The following is a 6000-nucleotide window of genomic DNA, read 5'->3' as shown; positions in this document are numbered from 1 at the left end:
GTGTAACATCACGTTTGAGATTCATCAAAAATAAACCATTGACCAGCGGGGCATGACCATAAAACATATCTCTCAAATAAATAGAACAACCATTATTCTCGGATTTAAATGAGTAGCCATCTCGAATTAAACGAGATCCAGATACAATGTTCATGCTCAAAGCTGGCACTAAATAACAATTATTGAGGTTTAAAACTAATCCCGTGGGTAGATGCAGAGGTAGCGTGCCGACGGCGATCACATCGACCTTGGAACCATTCCCGACGCGCATCGTCACCTCGTCCTTCGCCAGTCTCCGTTTATTCCGTAGTTCCTGTTTTGAGTTACAAATATGAGCAACCGCACCGGTATCAAATACCCAGGAGCTACTACGAGTACTGGTAAGGTACACATCAATTACATGTATATCACGTATACCTTTGGTGTTGCCGGCCTTCTTCTTGTCCGCTAAGTATTTGGGGCAGTTCCGCTTCCAGTGACCACTTCCCTTGCAATAAAAGCACTCAGTCTCGGGCTTGGGTCCATTCTTTGACTTCTTCCCAGTAACTGGTTTACCAGGCGCGGCAACTCCCTTGCCGTCCTTTTTGAAGTTCTTCTTATCCTTGCCCTTCTTGAACTTAGTGGTTTTATTCACCATCAACACTTGATGTTCTTTTCTAATCTCCCCTTCCGCTGATTTCAGCATTGAATATACCTCAGGATCGGTCTTTTCCATCCTCTGCATATTGTAGTTCATCACAAAGCTCTTGTAGCTTGGTGGAAGCGACTGGAGGATTCTGTCAATGACCGCGTCATCCAGGAGATTAACTCCCAGCTGGGATAAGCGGTTGTGTAACCTAGACATTCTGAGTATGTGCTCACTAACAGAACTATTCTCCTCCATTTTACAGCTGAAGAACTTGTCGGAGACATCATATCTCTCGACCCGGGCATGAGCTTGGAAAACTAATTTCAGCTCCTCGAACATCTCATATGCTCCATGTTTCTCAAAACGCTTTTGGAGACCCGGTTCTAAGCTGTAAAGCATGCCGCACTGAACGAGGGAGTAATCATCAGCACGCTGCTGCCAAGCGTTCATAACGTCTTGGTTCTCTGGGATTGGTGCATCACCTAGCGGTGCTTCTAAGACATAATCTTTCTTGGCTACTATGAGGATGATCCTCAGGTTCCGGACCTAGTCCGTATAGTTGCTGCCATCATCTTTCAGCTTGGTTTTCTCTAGGAACGCATTGAAATTGAGGACAACGTTGGCCATTTGATCTACAAGACATAGTGTAAAGATTTTAGACTAAGTTCATGATAATTAAGTTCATCTAATCAAATTACTCAATGAACTCCCACTCAGATAGACATCCCTCTAGTCATCTAAGTGAAACATGATCCGAGTTAACTAGGCCGTGTCCGATCATCACGTGAGACGGACTAGTCAAGATCGGTGAACATCTCCATGTTGATCGTATCTTCTATACGACTCATGCTCGACCTTTCGGTCCTCCGTGTTCCGAGGCCATGTGTGTACATGCTAGGCTCGTCAAGTCAACCTAAGTGTATTGCGTGTGTTCCGAGGCCATGTCTGTACATGCTAGGCTCGTCAACACCCGTTGTATGCGAACGTTAGAATCTATCACACCCGATCATCACGTGGTGCTTCGAAACAACGAACCTTCGCAACGGTGCACAGTTAGGGTGAACACTTTCTTGAAATTATCATAAGGGATCATCTTACTTACTACCGTCGTTCTAAGCAAATAAGATGCAAAAACATGAGAAACATCACATGCAATCAAATAGTGACATGATATGGCCAATATCATCATGCTCCTTTGATCTCCATCTTCGGGGCACCATGATCATCTTCGTCACCGGCATGACACCATGATCTCCATCATCATGATCTCCATCATTGTGTCTTCATGAAGTCGTCACTCCAATGATTACTTCTACTTCTATGGCTAACGCGTTTAGCAACAAAGTAAAGTAATTTACATGGCGTTATTCAATGACACGCAGGTCATACAAAAAATAAAGACAACTCCTATGGCTCCTGCCGGTTGTCATACTCATCGACATGCAAGTCGTGATTCCTATTACAAGAATATGATCAATCTCATACATCACATAAATCATTCATCACATCTTCTGGCCATATCACATCACATAGCACATGCTGCAAAAACAAGTTAGACGTCCTCTAATTGTTGTTGCAAGTTTTTACGTGGCTTGTATAGGTTTCTAGCAAGAATGTTTCTTACCTACGTAAAACCACAACGTGATATGCCAATTTCTATTTACCCTTCATAAGGACCCTTTTCATCGAATCCATTCCGACTAAAGTGGGAGAGACAGACACCCGCTAGCCACCTTATGCAACTAGTGCATGTCAGTCGGTGGAACCTGTCTCACGTAAGCGTACGTGTAAGGTCGGTCCGGGCCGCTTCATCCTACAATGCCGCCGAAACAAGAAATGACTAGTAGCGGCAAGAAGAATTGGCAACATCAACGCCCACAACTACTTTGTGTTCTACTCGTGCATAGTAACTACGCATAGGCCTGGCTCATGATGCCACTGTTGGAAATCGTAGCATAATTTTAAAATTTTCCTACGCTCACCAAGATGCATCTATGGAGTATACTAGCAACGAGGGGAAAGGAGTGCATCTACGTACCCTCGTAGATCACGAGCGGAAGCGTTCCAATGAATGTGGATGACGGAGTCGTACTCGCCGTGATTCAAATCACCGATGATCGAGTGCCGAACGGACGGCACCTCCGCGTTCAACACACGTACGGTGCAGCGACGTCTCCTCCTTCTTGATCCAGGAAGGGGGAAGGAGAGGTTGATGGAGATCCAGCAGCACGACGGCGTGGTGGTGGATGTAGCGGGATGCCGGCAGGGCTTCGCCGAGCATATACGAGAGAGAGAGAGGTGTTGCAGGGGGAGAGGGAGGCGCCCAAGGCTGTCATCCTGCTGCCCTCCCTCCCCCCCTTTATATAGGCCCCCTGGGAGGGGGGGCGCCGGCCAGAACCCATCTAGGGTGGGGGGCGGCGGCCAGGGGGGTGCCTTGCCCCCCAAGGCAAGTGGGAAGCCCCCCCACCCTAGGGTTCCCAACCCTAGGCGCATGGGGGGAGGCCCATGGGGGGGCGCCCAGCCCACTAGGGGCTGGTTCCCTTCCCACTTCAGCCCACGGGGCCCTCCGGGATAGGTGGCCCCACCCGGTGGACCCCCGGGACCCTTCCGGTGGTCCCGGTACAATACCGGTAAACCCCGAAACTTTCCCGATGGCCGAAACTTGACTTCCTATATATAATTCTTTACCTCTGGACCATTCCGGAACTCCTCGTGACGTCCGGGATCTCATCTGGGACTCCGAACAACTTTCGGGTTTCCGCAAACATATATCTCTACAACCCTAGCGTCACCGAACCTTAAGCGTGTAGACCCTACGGGTTCGGGAGACATGCAGACATGACCGAGTCGCCTCTCCGGTCAATAACCAACAGCGGGATCTGGATACCCATGTTGGCTCCCACATGTTCCACGATGATCTCATCGGATGAACCACGATGTCGAGGATTCAATCAATCCCGTATGCAATTCCCTTTGTCAATTGGTATATTACTTGCCCGAGATTCGATCGTCGGTATCCCAATACCTTGTTCAATCTCGTTACCGGCAAGTCTCTTTACTCGTACCGTAATGCATGATCCCGTGACTAACGCCTTAGTCACATAGAGCTCATTATGATGATGCATTACCGAGTGGGCCCAGAGATACCTCTCCGTCACACGGAGTGACAAATCCCAGTCTCGATCCGTGCCAACCCAACAGACACTTTCGGAGATACCCGTAGTGCACCTTTATAGTCACCCAGTTACGTTGTGACGTTTGGCACACCCAAAGCACTCCTACGGTATCCGGGAGTTGCACGATCTCATGGTCTAAGGAAAAGATACTTGACTTTGGAAAAGCTCTAGCAAACGAAACTACACGATCTTTTATGCTATGCTTAGGATTGGGTCTTGTCCATCACATCATTCTCCTAATGATGTGATCCCGTTATCAATGACATCCAATGTCCATAGTCAGGAAACCATGACTATCTGTTGATCAACGAGCTAGTCAACTAGAGGCTTACTAGGGACACGTTGTGGTCTATGTATTCACACATGTATTACGATTTCCGGACAATACAATTATAGCATGAATAATAGACAATTACCATGAACAAAGAAATATAATAATAACCATTTATTATTGCCTCTAGGGCATATTTCCAACAGAATCAAGCGATCTTAGCAATTTCTTCACCACCTCATGGTCGGTGATGTCAGTGGCACCAAGTGCTTGAAGCTCATTTGAGATGTCAGTGAGGCGATCAAAGGTTTGCTGAACATTTTCATTGTCAAGTCTTTTGAAGCGGTTGAAGAGATTGCGAAGAACGTCAACTCAAGAGTCACGTTGTGTTGAGACTCCTTCATTGACCTTGGACAGCCTATCCCACATAAGCTTAGCAGTTTCCAAAGCACTCACTCTTCCGTACTGCCCTTTGCTCAGGTGGCCACATATGATGTTCTTCTCTTGGGAATCAAGTTGCTTGAATCTCTTCACATCATAGGCGTTCAGAGAAGGTGAGACTAAGGGAACACCATTTTCCACAACATACCAGAGATCGTTATCAATTGCCCCAAGATGCATTCGCATCTTATTCTTCCAGTAGGGGTAGTCTGTCCCATCGAAGGTAGGACACTCAGCAGAGACCTTGATCATATCTGCGGTCGACATAACTAAAACTCCAGGCGGTTAAACCAAAATCACACAGAACAAGGGAGTACCTTGCTCTGATACCAATTGAAAGTGTGTTAAGTCGACTAGACGGGGGGTGAATAGGCGACTTTTATGAATTCTTCAATGAGGAATTTTAGGGTGAAGAAATTCCTAAGCGAAGAACTACTTGCAGCGGAATAAGTACTCAGATGTAAACATAACAGAACATAAGCATGGTCATCATGATGAAATGAAAACAAGCACAGAGTACAGAAAGCGTAAACACAGGATAAAACAGGATGAAGACAAACAGACTGAAGAAATTGAACTGAAAAAATGGAGAAAGTCTTCAGTCAAAGTCTTCAAACAGATATGAACAAGCACACAACACAGTTATGAGAAAATGAAAGCGTTGAGGAAATAGAACCAGTAGGCTTGGTGAAGATAATGATTTGGTAGACTAGTTTCAACTGTTGTGACAGTTGTACGTCTGGTTGAAGCGGCTAGGTATTTAAACCTGAGGACACACAGTCCTCACTGTATTCTCCTTGAGCTAAGGTCACACTAACCTCGCCCAATCACTCGTGGTAAGTCTTCAGGTGACTTCCAAACCTTCACAAACTCGGTCACTCGGCGATCCATAATTTCCTCTTGGATGCTCAGACCATGACGCCTAACCGTCTGGAAGATGCACAGTCTTCAAAGGTATCAAGCGTCGGATCTACGCAAGATCAATCTCTTCAGTGATGCTCAATCACTTTGGGTTTGTAGGTGTTTGGGTTTGGGTTTCCTCACTTGATGATTTTTGCTCAAAGTCCTCAGAGGATGGGATGCTCTCAAATGACAAGTGTCAGTTTCTCTCGGAGCAGCCAACCAGCTAGTGGTTGTAGGGGGGTGGCTATTTATAGCCTAGGGAGCAGCCCAACATGATAAGACATAAATGCCCTTCAATGATATGACCGTAAGGTGGGTACATATTTTGGGACAGCTGGCGCATAGCACAGCAACGGTCGGAAATTTGACTATCAAATTCCGCAGGGCTATCATGTTCCTCACTTGTAGGCAATCCGCACTGGCGAATTCCTAACTCCTCAGTCAGAACAAATTCCTCAGAGACCAGAAGAACTTCGTCTCTGTCACTGAAAAAATTGACTGAACTGTATAAGATTTCCAATGGCTTCACTCAAAGGGATTGGTAGGTGTAGGATTTTGAGTTGAGCATCACTTGGAAATTT

The sequence above is a fragment of the Aegilops tauschii genome, chromosome 6, assembly GCF_002575655.3.
Source record: "Aegilops tauschii subsp. strangulata cultivar AL8/78 chromosome 6, Aet v6.0, whole genome shotgun sequence".
NCBI classification, from domain to species: domain Eukaryota; kingdom Viridiplantae; phylum Streptophyta; class Magnoliopsida; order Poales; family Poaceae; genus Aegilops; species Aegilops tauschii.
This window is presented reverse-complemented; position numbering follows the sequence as displayed.